The sequence below is a fragment of the Lithobates pipiens genome, unplaced genomic scaffold (assembly GCF_037356315.1).
Source record: "Lithobates pipiens isolate NorthernLeopardFrog02 unplaced genomic scaffold, aLitPip1_a1.2 Scaffold_19, whole genome shotgun sequence".
Classification (NCBI taxonomy): Eukaryota; Metazoa; Chordata; class Amphibia; order Anura; family Ranidae; genus Lithobates; species Lithobates pipiens.
In genome coordinates, this window is record NW_027507764.1 from 119,771,060 (window position 1) to 119,788,347 (window position 17,288).

Here is a 17,288-nt window from a genome sequence, read left to right on the forward strand (position 1 = left end):
TTTGGGGAAAAAAATCACAATAAGCGTATATTGATTGGTTTTGCACAAAAGTTATAGTGTCTACAAAATAGAGGATAGATTTATATCATTTTTATTATTATTATTTTATTTTACTAGTAAAGGCGGCAATCTATCAGGACTGCGACATTGCAGTGGACAGATTGAACGCTTTTGACACTATTTTGAGACCATTGACACTTATACAGCGATCAGAGCTAAACAATAGCCATTGATTACTGTATAAATGACACTGGCAGGGAAGGGGTTAACACTAGGGGGCGATGAAGGGGTTAACTGTGTTCTCTGGACGTGTTCTAACTGTAGGGGGGATGGGATTGACTTGGGGAGGAGACCAATCTGTGTTCATATTTAGTATGAACACACGATCTCTCTCCTCTCCCCTGAGGGAACTGGGATTTGTGTGTTTACTCACACTGTCACAAGTGATCGCGAGTGCACAGCAGTCTTCACGCCTGCCGGACATATGCATCAGCTCCTGGGACATGCGGCGGCGCGCACGTGCCTGCTGAGGCGTCTTAAAGGAACGATGTACAGCTACGGTGATTTGCCCAGCCAAGCCAACCTGCTGGTCGACTAGTGGTTAATAAAGGGACAAGGTTGGGATCAATAGACCCAGTACTGCATGGATTACAGTAATGTGAGGTTTATAGGGAATCATTAAAGGTAAAATACCTGCAGATGGAGGGATGGTAAAGGAATGGTACAGTGAGGGAAAAAAACTATTTGATCCCTTGCTGATTTTCTACCCTTGCCCACTGACAAATAAATGACCAGTCTATATTGTTAATGGTAGGTTTATTTTAACAGTGAAAGACAGAACAACAACAAAAAAATCCATGCTCATGCATTTTAATGAGTGAAATATTTATTTGATCCCTTAACAAAACATGACTTAGTACTTGGTGGCAAAAATTTTGTTGGCAATCACATAGGTCAGACATTTCTTGTAGCTGGTCACCAGGTTTGCACACATCTCAGGATATTGTGGTAGCGCATTTGCTGGCCTGATGGACTAATTTCAACAGTCTCAAAATTCAATAAATGGTGGTTTATCGATGGACCGATTTTTTCAGAGACTTCAACGTATGCTTGAAAAGAAATCTCGCCTTTATTGGAATAAACAGTATTTTTCCAAATATATAGATGATCATATGACCCCTTGGGGTTTAAGAATCCAAATTTTCCCTACTATCCACAAGTTGGAAGTTGAATTTAAAACACAATGGGAGGCGAATTTACAACACTGCTCAGCAACTATGATGCAATTACTCTGCACCCACTACACTAATGAATTAGGTGTGGTGGATGCAGAAATAAAAAAACTATATGATGAAAATCAATCTATCACCGTAGAGGCACTTTTTGCTGAGTGTGAAAATACATTAAAAATCAACTTAGAACAATATGTTAAGGATCTCTTAAAGACCAAAGAGAACAAATTTATGAGGGACAAATTGGCCTATGATAATCACCAAGCTTACAATTGGACACTTCGCACCAAGCCGAAGAAAAACGTTCCTTGCAAAAGAACCTCTAATTTAAGAACTGTTGCGTCTGAATTTTCAGATTCAGAAACTTCTTCACATTCCTCTGTCTCTATTTCTTCTTCACAGGCAATGGATCAATCTGGCACTTCTCTGCAACACGTTTCTCACAATCTCACTAACGGCACGGGTAAAGACTTGAGCGGTAAGCAAAAGCCCCCCTCGAATCACAATCGCACATCCATGAATACTCGAGCTGCACTCGCTAAATCAACTGGCAATGCCAGAACACATGTTCAAACGGACACTTTCTCACATAGCGGCACACCCGACTCAGTGCTGCCTGTGACCTCACCCGAGGGAAACCTGGGTCGGGCCGCAGCCACCGCCGAGTCGGGTTTTCGCACGGCTCCGATTTTCACACAACCCGTACACAATCCCAAAAAAGACACGATAGGTACTATTCCCAAACAACTCAAAACCAATTTGAAATAATTAATTTGTCTTCAATTTCACTTACGGAAGCCCAAATTTCTGTTTTACAACTCGGCCTAACTTTTTGTCCCACTCAGACTATTAATAAATTTGAACTAGTAAAAGACCTTAACCTCTTTGCTCGAAAATTAACCTTTCATGTCCTATATGATCAGTCTCGACCACTGACTCAGTCTCCACAACAGCCAGTCTTGCCCCCATTACCGTCGGGGCTAAGTCTCAAAGACATCAAGGCCATGGAGGAGCTGATGGAATTGTGGGTTGAGGGTCATATCGATGAAATAGATTTGGAGGAGGCCGACTTTCTGTCTCAGGACGTGTCTGAACCCTACCGATCTGTCCCTCCCCCACCCATCTCCACTCCTATTGAATATAGGCCAAAATCAACTAAATTTCCAGCCCTACAAGGCAACCCTAACATTTGAGCTTTCACCCAGCAAGTGACCAATGAAATCTGTCAAACAGACTGGCTGAGTTCAAAAAAATCTAACCTAACTATCCAACAAAAGGCAGCTCTGGCTGCACTACAAAATGAAACCCGTATTATCATTAAGCCTTCGGATAAAGGGGGTAATTTGGTCGTAATGGATACTGTGCAGTATGAACGGATGGTCAATAGGATATTACAGAATAAGGAATGGTATAGGAAAATTCCTGAAAGCCATGTGAATTATACCACCACCCAATATAGAAAACGTATCGCATCGACTTATCACCAGGGACTTATTAGTAAAAAAACCTGGGAATACCTCAATGTGGCCGACCCTAAAACGCCTACCCTATACGCCCTACCTAAAATTCACAAACATGCTTTAGACCCTCCGGGTCGCCCTATAGTATCAGGCAATGGCTGTCTCACTGAACCAGTCAGTGCCCTAATAGATGACTTTCTCCGTCCCTTTGTAGAAGGCCTTACCTCCTATTTGCAAGATACTAGAGATCTATTAAAAGTGTTGGATGGAATGTGCATCTCCGAAAATTCTTGGCTCATCACCCTCGATGTGGAGGCCCTCTACAACTCCATACCCCATGATTTGGGGGTCAGAGTTGTGGAGGGCTTCCTTTCCGAGGCTGGCGAGGCAAAAACCAATTATAACCAATTTATTTTGAAATTACTTTCTTTCATCCTGAATAACAATATTTTCATTTTTGGATGCTCCCACTACCTTCAGGTACAAGGTGTGGCTATGGGGACCAAATGTGCCCCCTCATATGCCAACCTCTACCTGGGGGGGTGGGAGCATCACATTTTTCATCGTGAAGACCTATCCAAATTTTTCTGCTTCATCCCAGTATGGAGGAGATATATAGATGACATCTTCTTCATCTGGACTGGGACTGAGGCAGAATTGTTTACATTTATGGAGTTGCTTAAGACTAATACATACAACCTAAAATTCATGATGGAAAAGAGTCGTTGTAGTTTAACTTTTCTAGACATTCAAATTTATGTTAACCCCAAGGGTGAGATCGGATCTACCCTCTTTAGAAAACCATTGGCAGCTAACACTGTTCTGCATGCCTCCAGTTCGCATCCTGAACCACTTGTGGCCAGCATTCCATATGGCCAATACCTTCGCCTCAAGAGAAACTGCAGCAGTGAGGCTGATTTCGAACTTGAGGCTAAAAAATTACAAATACGCCTACGACATCGCGGCTATAGCAATAAATGCCTAAAGAGATCCTATCTAAGGGCCAAAAAACAAACTAGATCCTCCCTCATACATGGTCAAAAACTCCCCAAATCAAATGAAGGGGTTAGACTAATTACTCATTACTGTGCCCAACACTCTCAGATACGTAGTGTCTTGAACAAATACTGGTATCTCCTGACAGATGACCCGAAAGTCTCCAAATTCTTAAAAAATTACCCAGAGATAAAATTCAGGAAATCACGATCGATTAAAGATACTCTAGTCAGAAGCCATTATATCCCTCCAACTCCCAAAATTAACAAACTACAACGTGGGTCTAGACCATGTCACAAATGTAATTTCTGTAGACATATTCTCGCTTCAGATTCCATCTTATTGCCAAACAAGCGACTTTATAGACCAAAGTTTTCAGTTACCTGCCAATCAGTAGGAATTATTTATATTATGACCTGTGAATGTGGCGCCTACTATGTGGGAAAAACTAAGCGGCCCTTCTTTCATCGCATCAGGGACCATGTTTCCCTGGTGGGATCAAAGAAGATGGAGACTCCGATTAGTCGCCACGTAGGATTATTCCACAACTTTGATGACAGCAAAATGCATTTTTTTGCATTAGAGCATGTGGCACCGGGAGATAGAGGGGGCAATTACAATCAAGTTTTATTACAGCGTGAGGCCCGCTGGATCTTTGACCTCAAGGCCACTGATACACCTGGCCTAAATGAGGCTTTCAGTTTTAAACCTTTTCTTTAAGATCCACTAACTTCAATTATACTGTAAAGGTGGGTTCAATTTTCCTATCTTAATTTAACAATTTTTTTTTTTTTTTTTTCTATTGGTTTGTTTCTCTCTCCCCCCTTTTTTTTTTTTTTTTTATTGCTGTTGTTGTTAATCTCTCCATGCTCGCCAGCACTCCCGTGACCACAGCAATACATTTTATTGCTGTGAATAAAATGTGAATATTACTCCTCTATACTCCCTTTAATATTTGAATAGAGCTAATATGTCTCCCTTTAAAAGGGTCTGTACGGGCACCCCGGGGACACTATTGTTTTGCCGGTTGTGCTAATCAATCAGATTTCCGGCCATTGTGCCCCCTATTTTTGGAATGTGGCTCCTAGTGCTAATCCGTTCGCTGAATTTTCTAACCACTAGTTTCTTTTATAGTTTCTGGCTCAAGTTTAGTTCAATACTAATTTGTTCGCTGAGCTCCCCAACTACCAATCTCTCTTAATTACTAGGCTATTCATTTCCACGTTAGCTAAACATGCATATTACAATTTGACATATATACATTAAGGCTAGGATTTCTTTTAATGGCTGCGACGGCGTCACAACGCGATTTATATATCATGCGCGATATGTTGACACATTGCCATGCAATCTGACATACACATACTGTTGTTAGGATTTTCCAAAATGGCCGCGACGGCGTCATGACGCGATTTACGTCATGCGCAACATGCACATGCGCGATAAGATATTCGGCTTCTAATTAGCACGGGCAGCCCTTCCCCTTCACGCCTGCAGCTCGGCGGTGACGTCAGACGCCGCCGAGCTGGAGAGGCTTATAATCCCCTCTCCTAATCAGTTGCCGTCTGGCAATTGACGGGACAAGACTACACTCCCTGTGTCTATATTCAGGATCTTTTGATATCCTAGAGGTAAGCCATTTCACATGCCAATTTCAGTCCCAATCAGGACTATTTCATTACAACTGCTCAATGCCAGATCTTCTGATCCCGCATGACATAGCATATCTATCCCCTTTTTCTTTTTTTCTTCTTTAGTTACTTCATGAATTGCAAATAATTTTTATGTTTGGAGTACCCTGACATACAACTTGACGCTACCATGCTTGTCTGGTATCTATATTGATTCAATTAACCTTTTCAGGTAACTGAATACCGATTCCCTGTTTATCTATTTTTTAATGATTTTTTTATTTTATTATTTATTGCATTCAGAATTTTTTTCTTGGATCTCTATTATGGCAAATAGATAATTATTTACCATTTATTGTCCCTCTCTGCAGACCCTAAACGGCGACACGCTCTATCTGGCCTTGAGCCATTATGGCTCATATCCAAACTAATTTGATTTTCAATGACATCATACAAATAGAGTATTGATACGGGGAGTCCTGGCGAATTGGGTGAGATCTTACTACCATGTACCTGTAATACACTAAGTTTGTAATTGTAATTGAATTCATGTGTTCATTCACTAACAACTACACTACCTCCCTCAGAGATTAATTTATTAGTTATTTGTATTTTCTATATATTTATCCTATTTAATTGTATTGATCAGTCAAATATTTACTTACTGCACACCTTTTGTTTTGTTTTAGTGTCAATTATTGGCTGCTTAAATTTCCTGAAGAAGCTCAAACAGAGCGAAACATGTTGAAAATCGCAGCCTTTTTTTCTTTCCCTTCATGGACAAAGTTGGGTAATTCTGGAATGTTTTCCCACGTTGTACTGTGCAGGAGCATTTTTATGAATGTAACAATAAAATTATGTTACTGATTCTGTATAATGTAAATAAAATTATATCTTTTATCTATTTCAATCGTTTATTTCTGTGATTTGATACCTCAAAAGTCTCGGGGTTGGTGATCCCCCAGCCCCTTTCTTGGCCCCCCCTCTCTTTTCATTTTTTTGACATCTCAGGAGGGATTTGTCCCACTCCTCTTTGCAGATCCTCTCCAAGTCACAAAAGTTTTGAAGCCGGCGTTTGGTAACTCAAACCTTCAGCTCCCTTAACTTATTTTTTTATGGGATTGTGGTCTGGAGACTGGCTAGGCCACTCCAGGACCCTAATGTGCATCTTCTTGAGCAACTCCTTTGTTGCCTTGGCCATGTGTTTTGGATCATTGTCATGCTGGAATGCCCATCCATGATTCATTTTCAATGCACTGGTCCATCGTCCCTTTGATGCGGTGAAGTTGTCCTGTCCCCTTAGCAAAAAAACACCACCAAAGCATAATGTTTCCAACCCCATGTTTGATGGTGGGAATGGTGTTCTTGGGGTCATTGGGAGCATTCCTCTTCCAAACATGGTGAGTTGAGTTTATTCCAAAGAGTTCGATGTTGGTCTCATTTGACCACAACACTTTCACCCAGTTCTCCTCTGAATCGTTCAGATGTTCATTAGCAAACTTCAGATGGGCCTGTACATGTCCTTTCTTGAGCAGGAGGACCTTGAGGCCCCTGCAGAATTTCAGCCCTGCCATAGTGTCAGAGAAATGGCCGTGTTGTGGGCAATTCCACCAGTAACCATCATGGTTGTGCCAGATGAGTTTCCGTGCACTTGCGCACACGCAGATGCATGACAGCCAGGTCACAGCAGTCTGCGCGCACATGCCATGACATTGTAGGCACACGCCCCTGGCCTATTTAAACCCGCCACTGACACTTGCAGTTTGCTGGATTATCAACAGCTACCTGTGTTCCTGTGCCTTGTATTCTCTGAAGACCCCTAGCTTGACCTCTGCTTGGCTTGACCTGTGATCCCACCTGTCTCCTTGCTCTGACCCCGGCTGCTAACTACCCCTCGATCCTCTGTCCTCTCTGTATGACCCAGCTTGTTCCTGTACTTCTCTCGGACTGTCTTCTGGTATCTGACCCCTGGCCTGGCTGCGGACCCTGTTCCTGGTTTACCCTGTTGTTCCTGATTCAAGGCTTCTTTCTGCGCAGTTGCCCACATTGCTACCCAGTGCACTCCAGCCACCTACAGCCAACCAGCCAGCCTGCAGCATTCCTGACAACCCATGCACCTTTGGCACTGCTTCCCCATGTATCACTCCCATGGGAGCACTGCACTCAGCCGCAAGGGACGCCCTCTCAGCAACTCGGCCTTACATCAGAGACTTGACACATAGTGTGTTACCAATTGCTTTCTTGATAACTATGGTCCCAGCTGCCTTGAGATCATTGAAAAGATTCTCCCGTGTAGTTTTGAGCTGATTCCTCACAGTTCTCATGATCTTTGAAGCTCGATGAGTGAGATCTTGCATGGAGAACCAGATCAAGGGAGATTGACAGTTATTTTGTGTTTCTTTTATTTGCGAATAATCGCACCGACTGTTGTCACCCTCTATCCAAGCTGTTTGGCGATGGTCTTGTAGCCCATTCCAGCCTTGTGTAGGTCTACAATCTTGTCCTTGACATCCTTAGACAGCGCTTTGATCTTGGCCATGATAGAGAGATTGGAATCTAATTGATTGCTCAGATTGGACAGGTGTCTTTTATACAGGTAACAAGCTGAGATTAGGAGCACTCCCTTTAAGCATTTCAGCTTGCTACTTGTATAGAAGATATGTGGGAGCCAGAAATCTTGATGATCGATAGCCGATCAAATATTTATTTCACTCATTAAAATGCTAGTCAATTTATAACTTTTTTTGAAATGTGTTTTTCTGGATATTTTTGTTGTTATTCTGCCTCTTACTGTTAAAATAGGCCTAGCTTTGGGGGCGTGGCCTGGACAGCGATGGTGTAGGACGCGTGTGAGCTGAGCTCAGTATATCCTGCAACAGTTATTCTGAGTGGACACCGCTGTTTTTTCACATATTCTCTTGAAGGCTTGTGACTCCTGGACTATATCTATCATGTCCCCCCCCCCCCGAAGAGGAACACTGCAACCTCCTCATCGCTGGACAGATACCAGCGTCAGGACCGGGACCATGAGGAGCAAGATGGCGACTCTGCAGCCCCAACTACGGAGCATGCTGCAGCAGACACAGCCAAGGTCCTGGAATCTATCTCCACATGCCAGTCTACCCTGATGTCCAAGATAGAAGAGATCAACGTGGACATATCTCTAATAAGGCAAGACATGACTAAACTAAGAGACCGGGTCAAGGAGACTGAGACCAGAGTCAGCCAAGCAGAGGATACTCCAGCACTCCTATGAAGATATGCAATGCAAATACAACAATTGGCTCAAAAACATGACGGTCTAGAAAACCAGGCTCGCAGATCAAATCTCTGCTTCATTGGGCTCCGAGGGATCCGAGGGCCCAGACCCCGCCACTTTCCTGGAAAAGCTCCTGATCACCACATATGGCAGGCAGGCCCTTTCAACTACATTTTTGGTCAAGCACACTCACCGCATGCCTGCGCACCGACCCCCTGAAAGGAGCACAGCCATGCACCTTTATAGCAAAGCTATTGAATTACTGAGATCGAGATGCCATCCTTCGCCTGACCCGGGACAAGGGGAACATCCCATTCCAGAATGGCCACATTTCTGTGTTTCCTGACTTCTCGATGGAGGTCCAGAAACAGAGATCCCGCGTTTGATGTCAAACTGCATCTCAAAGCACATCATCTAAAGTACGTCATGTTGTTTCCGGCCCGGCTCTGTATCGTGGGGAGCCCACTTTTTTGAAGACCCGGAGCTCGCCTCGGCATGGCTGGATCAGCGTGATGCGGATAGAAATCATCCTACCTGATGGAGGTCACCTTCTGATACCTAACGTGGGTACGCTTTTTCATACCTGGTCCTACCACAGATACTTGTTCCATCTAGTGCCAAAACCTTGGGAGCTGTACCCGCAGTCTATCTCCCGCACAATATCCCTTTTTATTGAATGGGTCTCCCCAGACTTTGTAACAGTGTACCCTTCACACGCATATTTGGAGGCCTATTCCCCCCTCCTTTCTATGGATGAGCCACAGGCCCCATGAAATTCTCATTATGCTGGGCACCATGATAAGAGACTTCACCAACCGGTGACCAAGTCTCCTAATACCTCACTCATTATTGCCATGGTACTTGAGCTACAACGTTGAGTTTTTTTCCCCTTCTTTTTTTCTACCACGAGCAAGCATAAGGATTCTATCAACCATCCAACAAACATTGGTAAACTGTGCACATGATGCAAGTCCTACCGCTGGGTCTTTTTCCAGGGAATTTTCACCCCCTAGATAGATAGGCTATCACCTGTACTGTCCGGGAGACCCCTCTGGGGGACAGTATGGCAGATGCGGATATGACTGCCCTCTTAGTTAATTTGTTGCCAAGTCTGTTCCGCACAGCTTATGGGTATTATGCCCCAGCTAAGTTTGGGAAGCTGAGGGCTGGGTTGGGGGAAAGGAGATTTTACACGATTTGGTTATTGTTTATTTGTAATGTAATACTCTGTACAAGATGTAAGTATGCATGGTACATTTTGTCCATAGGACACCCTGGGTTGTACACACTTCTATAATATGTGAAGGACCCTGCTCTGGGGACTGGTCCACCACTTCTTCTGAAAAATACCTCACCCAATAATCTATGGCCGCCATAAATTTCTTACATGGAATGTCCGTGGGTTTTTTGCGGCAAGCTTAAGCGCACAGCAGTGTTTGGCTGTCTCAAGTCCTACAGGGCGGATATAGTAGTTTTGGTGGAGGCGCATGTCACTGGTCAACTCCAACTTGCACTTAAGTGCCCGTGGATAGGGTGGGCTTACCACGCCACCCACACTCCCTACTCTCGAGGCGTTTCCATATTAATAGCTAAAACAACCCAATTTGGAATTATTTCGGTACAAATGGGCAGGGCAGGTTCATTTTTCTACACTGTACTTTATATGGTAAACAATACCTTGTTCTGGTGTACTATATTCCTCCTCCTTATAATTCTACGGTTTTAATTAAGGTTTCCTGTACATGGCCCAATACCCCATGATCCCAGCCATCTGGCTTGGGAACTTTAACATGGTCCTAAACCCAACTAAGGATAGACTACAATCGAGCCAGACTACCCAGCTACCTATCATTACCCGACTGAGCCGCACACTCACGGAATATTCATTGACAGACGCATGGCACTTTAAACATCCAGGCACGCCTTTTCATGTTTCTCTGCAACACACTCCACCATGTCCTGAATAGATTTCATTATGATCGCGGATGTTCTGCTCCCCCTGCTTGAGGACTCAGGTTATATACCAGGTCCCTGTCTGACCACGCCCCATGTTGGGCATCCATACTCCTGGCTCCTTAAGCTGGGCCTCACTCGTGGCGCCTCCACCCTTCCTGGCTGTCCGCTCTAACTGACCAAGATGACATACAGAGGGAGTGCCAGTTTTACTTTACTACAAACCAGAACATGGTGCCCATAGGCCTAGTATGGGAAGCTTTTAAACTGCACGTCCACTCCACCCTCTCCAAATGTATAAACAGGCTAAAAGCTTCCTCCAAACTACTGCTCCAACAGGCCTCAGAGAGACTGGTATCAGCAACAGATGAATTCACATCAGACCCCACAGCTGCCAATGTCTCGGAGCTTAAGCTCCAAACACGCATCGTCAATCAATTACACTTTAAAAAACCGGGCAGAAGCATTTTTTCTTGAGACAGCGGGTATTCGGCCAGGGAGAGTGGATGGGAAAGCTTTTAGCCTACTTGGCTTCTAGGCCACCAGTGGTGGTGTCCTTGATGAGTGCACAGGAAACACCTATAACGGATCCATCGTCAGTTACCGCAGAGTTCCGCTCCTACTACACCAATCTTTACTCTTCCCAAGTAAACATAACTACACGGGAGACCCAGGCCTTCCTGCAGAATATACACTTCCCCAGTTGTCTGAAACTCAGGTAGCTGATCTTAGCTGATCTTGAGGCCCCTCTCTCCATGGATGAAATTGCTCTGGCAATAGCGTCCCTTGCCCCAAGCCAGGACAGCCTGCCATTAGACTGCTATGCAACATACTAGGAGGTATTGATCCCTGAACTCATGAAACTATACAATCATATATTCGAATCTGAAACCCTACCTGAATCCCTGCGCCAAGCGGTGATTATTGTGCTCTGCAAACCAGGCAAAAATCTCCAATACCCCGATTCATGCCGCCCAATCTCATTACTAGAAGTGGACATTAATGTATTGGCAAAAGTACTAGCCACTCGCCTTAATCAAATCATTATATCCCTTATCCATCCTAATCAAACAAGATTTATGCCTGGGAAAAACACAGCCATGAACATCCACTGCCTCCACTTGAATCTCCAAGATTGCCATGAAGCAGTTGGTACCAGAGCAGTGATAGCGTTAGACTCCGCTAAGGCGCTCGATTCTGTAGAGTGGGGATACTTGTGGGAGTGCAGCTGTTATACTTCTCCCCAGAGGCCTGAATAACATTGAACGGTTGGACTTCGGAACCCTTCCCTCTAGGGCAATGGACCCGGCAGGGATGCCCACTATCCCACTGTTATACGCCCCTTGCTGCGGAACCACTGGCCATTTCACTTAGAATGAATCTGAACATCCATGGTCTTCTGTTGGGCCCTCTCATGGAGACAGTGAGCCTATACGGAGATGACATGTTCCTTTACCTAGAGGACACTGGCCCATCTCTACAGACTGCCCTCCAGACCATTAAGGAATTGGGAAAACACTCAGGACTATGCATAAATTGGTCTAAGTCACAAATTCTACTCCTAGATCTCTCTCCACCAACCAGATGCACTGCTTCCCTCCCATTGAACATGGTATCCTCTATTCAATACTAGATCAGTACAGACTGATCACTAGAGAGCCCAAAGAATATATTAAAAATAACTTAGAACCTCTATTCACCTTTCTGAAAACCTGTACACAATCCTGGGCACGTCTCCCATTGGGGATGATGGGATGGGTCAACCTTACTAAAATGATCCTGCTGCCCAAGTTCCTATACATGCTTTGGCATTTTCCGGTTTTAATCCCCTTAAAAATATTCAAAATGCTCGATAGTATTCGCAACACTTTCATTTGGGGATTCAGCATACATAAGTTAGCATGGTGCACTCTCAAAAACCCAACCTCCTTAGGAGGAGCAGCCCTCCCAGACTTCCACTCATACATATATAGCAGCCCAAATCTCTCATTTCTATCATCTCCACAAAACAGATGGACTCAGATACCATACCCTAATATGCAAGAAACCTGGTCATAGCGCACATTCTCCCATGCAAGTACTATTTAGAGGCAAGGGAGGTAGAGGGGCTCCTGACAACAGGAACCTACTATTATCCCGCTATAAATGCATATGGGAGATTGCACTCAAAATAACTGGTGCTAACTACTTCAACTCACACACACTTGTGGCATAATCCCCAACTACGGGAACTGACTTCAATTCTGGACGTTGACAACTGGGCCTTTAAGGGGATTTTATTCCTACATCAAGTACTTACCCCCTCTGAGTACGAAATTTCTAATCACTGAAGGACGAATTTGAGCTGCCCTCCCATATGCTATTTCGGTATTTACAGCTAAGACACGCCCTACAAACCCAATTTGCAGACGGTTCCCAAACCCACAAAACTATATCCCTGGTAGATGTGATCATAGGTGCAGACCCCTCCCAACTGATATCCACTATATAAAATATCTTATGAACTCGCTCGGTAACACGGATTATCAATACTGCTAGAACCAGATGGGAGGGGGATATAGGCCCCATAGAAGAATTAGACGGGGACGAGGTATTGGAAAACACCAAAAAGGCTTCCCCTAGGCTCTCCGAGTGCTTGACTCAACTGTACATCATACACAAATCATACATCACACCAACGAGAATTGTCAAATACCACCATAACTACAACCCACAGTGTCCTAGATGTACTGGTCACCCGTGTACATTCTTCAACCTAATGGTCTTGCCCAGCGATCCAAAACTAATGGGCACAAATTATAAAGTTTCTGCATGTCCACATGGGCTCACCCCTACAACTGGACCCAAAGTCATGTTTATTGGGCCTACTTCCAGATGCATCTATCGATAAGTTCCTAACCTTTTAAATGCTTGTCCTTGTATGGGCATGCCTGTTTTTAAAAACAAGTTTTTAATGTGAATATATTGTTAACCTGCTCTTATGAATACGTAGATACTTTGCACATGCTTTTATCATTTTTTATGTGAATAAACTGTATACATCTTTTAATCAAAGCGTCAGATCACGCGCCTTCCATCTTTTCTCCTTCACCTCATAAGTTCCTAGCCACCTTCCTGTACGAAACCCTTTTCAGCGCACGGAAGCTAGTGGCCCAACACAGGATGAGGACTACCCCCCCCACCTTACAAGCCTGGGTTGGGGAAATCAATTTGAATCTACCATATAAGAAAGTAATCTACAGACACTGGGGCTGTCCCACCAAATATAATAAGGTCTGAGATAGGTGGCTTGATAATGCAGACACATGTACTGAGTAGGCCTGTACTCCTGGACAAACATAGGGGTACAATAAATACCCCAAGTCACCTGTAGGAATCCAAAATACTGCAATCTGATAAATGTTTATGTGATTCTACAGCACAGGGTGATGTAGTACTATCTGACAAATGTGATTGGACACTGACTTAAAGTCATATTATTTTGTGCTCTAGATACCTAAGGCAATCCACTTGTTCAGTTTGCCTTCTTCTTTTGTATTGCATGACATGTACCGTGCCTATATGCTTTACTTACAAATAAACTTGTTTTGTTAATGAAAAAAATTCAAATAAACCTAGCATTAAGGCTGGGTTCACATAATTGCGAATCGGATGTGGGTTTTTACTGCATTCAATTCACATAGCAGTAGATTGTGTCCGGCTCTCTATGTTCACACATCTCCGCAGCGGCTCTGGTGCTAATTGCATAGGAGCCCTGTGTGTCTTTTGGTCTGTTTCAGGTCCGAATTCAGCACAAAATTCAGGCTGAAATCAGACCTGAAATAGTGAATGGAGATACATCGGGCCCCCGCTGTGAGTCACTGCGTTCTCAAGTGTGAACCCAGCCTTTGTTTGTCAGTAGGAAAATGTACAAAATCAAAGAAAAATAATAGAGCTGCGCCAACAAACATTAAATGAAACTGTCACAATTATCTGTAAACAGTGCAATATTCAACGTAAAGTCTTGAATGATGAAAGTCCACAATAAAAGAGATTTTGTGTTGAAAGACAATCTATTAGCATCGAATACATGCACCGTGGTGATTCCAAAAAGATGTGCCCAGCCACCGAGAAAAGATTGCGCTTATCAGATGGTAAAAGCGTAAGGAGCGTTATGGTAAAAGCCAATTGCAACCTTTCACTTATGTGTCTGTGAAGTTTCCCAGGGGCGACACTTCATGTACTGCAGGTCACTACAGTGCTCCACATTCCCATTGAAAAGCAAAGAATGTACTCAAAAGAGAAAGAAAAAACATTAATATTCTTTAATCGTAAAAAAGACATGCACTTACATAAAAAATGTATCAAATTGTGTGTATACAAGCAGGCCGGCAAAATCGAGAACCTGTCCTCCTCTCGTTCAGCATGGTGACATCACAGCGTGCCCTCCCATACGCGTTTCATCATAAATTACGTTTTCAATGGGGAACCCATTGGTAAGCGCAATCTTTTCTCGGTGGCTGGGCACATCTTTTTGATACTTGTGTGGAATCACTGTGGTGCATGTAGCACTGTTTACTGATAATTGTGACAGTTTCATTTAATGTTTGTTGGCGCAGCTCTATTATTTTTCTTTCTATTTGATTGTATGTGTATCCTACAGTTGAGCAGCAGCCTTGTGATTTTTACAATTTATTTTTTACTTTTTATTTTTTATTTTCATTTTCATTTTTTTTTTTTTTAGTTTTTCATTTTATGTCTAGCGCGGTTTAATCCCCCGTTTTCCTAAATGTAAAAAATCAGCAGGGAATCAAATACTTTTTTCCCTCACTGTATATGAGCTAGCATATTTGACGATATATGAAGATGCAGATGTTAACAATATACAAAAAAAAATTGCATTTGTCCTGAGCTCTTCATCTCACAACAAAGTTTCAGAGCAAGTGAATGTGGGGTGCCCAGCGATAAAACAACGAGCAAGCACCAGATTTACTCTAAATCCAATTCTAATAAAGACACAGATGGAAATATATGTCTGATGGACAACCAACTTGAAATTAAATTTCATCCACTTGAAATCCCACTTGAAATTAAATAAATACACAAACATTCTGTAAATTAAATTTACCAAGTATCACATCACAAAATTCTTAATCCTCAAGATATTGCTAATCAATTTGCACAATACTACAGTGAATTATATAACCTTAAATCTGATCCACATACTGTACAGCCCACCCTACCCACCATACAACGTTTCTTAAAGGATTTGAACCTCCCTCTACTCTCAGGTACACACTTAGATTCCATGAACTCCCCATTCACCACAGGTGAAATAGAATCTATTATTACTACACTTCCAAATGGGAAATCCCCAGGCCTCGATGGGTTTTCTAATGAATATTTCAAAACCTTCCCTAAACTTCTTTCCCCATACTTACAAAAGGTCTTTACCCAAGTGGCGGAACAGGCGTCATTTCCCCAAGAAATGCTGAAAGCATATGTCACTACAATTCCCAAACCAGGAAAGGACCCCACCACCCCAAGTAACTTTAGGCCTATTTCTTTACTGAACTCAGACATCAAACTCTACGCCAAACTCTTAACTAAGCGCCTAGAGGAATTCATACCGTCCCTAATAAAGAATGACCAGATGGGTTTCATAAGGGGGAGACAAACTTCTGATGCAACGAGACGTATCATAAATGTTGTTCACCACGCTGCTCTATCTAAAACGCCTTCTCTGCTGCTCTCCATTGACACAGAGAAGGCGTTTGATAGAGTGGACTGGAGTTACATGAGAGAGGTACTCTGTAAGTTCGGCTTTCCTGGCACTATATTCAATGCAATGATGGCCTTGTATTCCTGTCCTTCTGCTCAGGTGTTGACTGCGGGTATGCTATCCCATACTTTCTTGATTACGAATGGTACCCGTCAGGGGTGCCCACTGTCCCCTACTATTTTTAACCTGATGATAGAACCCCTGGCGGAGACCATCAGATCAAGAGTTGACATATCTGGCTTCAAAATAGGTTCTCGCAACCATGTTGTCAATTTATTTGCTGACGACGTCATTCTGATGCTAACAAATCCATCCAGATCTCTACCGTTAGTCCATGAAATTCTGTTGAAATTTGGTGATATCTCCTATTACAAAGTCAACTTTGCTAAATCATTGATATTAAACCTGGGTATGGATAGGCGTATACAGGACCAACTTAAAAGAGACCTCCCGTACAAATGGCAGGATGATGGTATACCATACTTGGGTATTACAATAACTAATTCCACTCGTACCATCGTTGCTTCAAATTTTAGACCATTGCTCGCCAAAATCGAAGAAACCCTTAAACACATAGCTAAAACTGAACTTGCGTGGTTGGGCAAATTGGCTGCATGTAAGATGTTAGTGCTCCCTCACATACTCTATATGTTTAGGACTATCCCATTACACATTCCCAATTATTTTCTTAAAGCTATCTCCAAGCTCATATGGAATTTCTTGTGGAATGGGAAGAAGGCACGGTGTACCCCCCGTAGCCTAATTCCCCACAGGCTTGTGGGAGGGGCAGGACTAATAGATGTTTATGACTACCTGTGGTCCACTAGATTAGACCAACTCCGACAGTGGTTAAGAACCACTAATACCCCTCTATGGGTTGACTTAGAACGAGCCACGGCTCCGGTTCCTGATCTAGTAGCTTTCCTTATGGGTGACATTTGGAAGCCTTGGGATTTACGCCAATTCTCCCCCATAATACAAACCTCCCTACAAGCA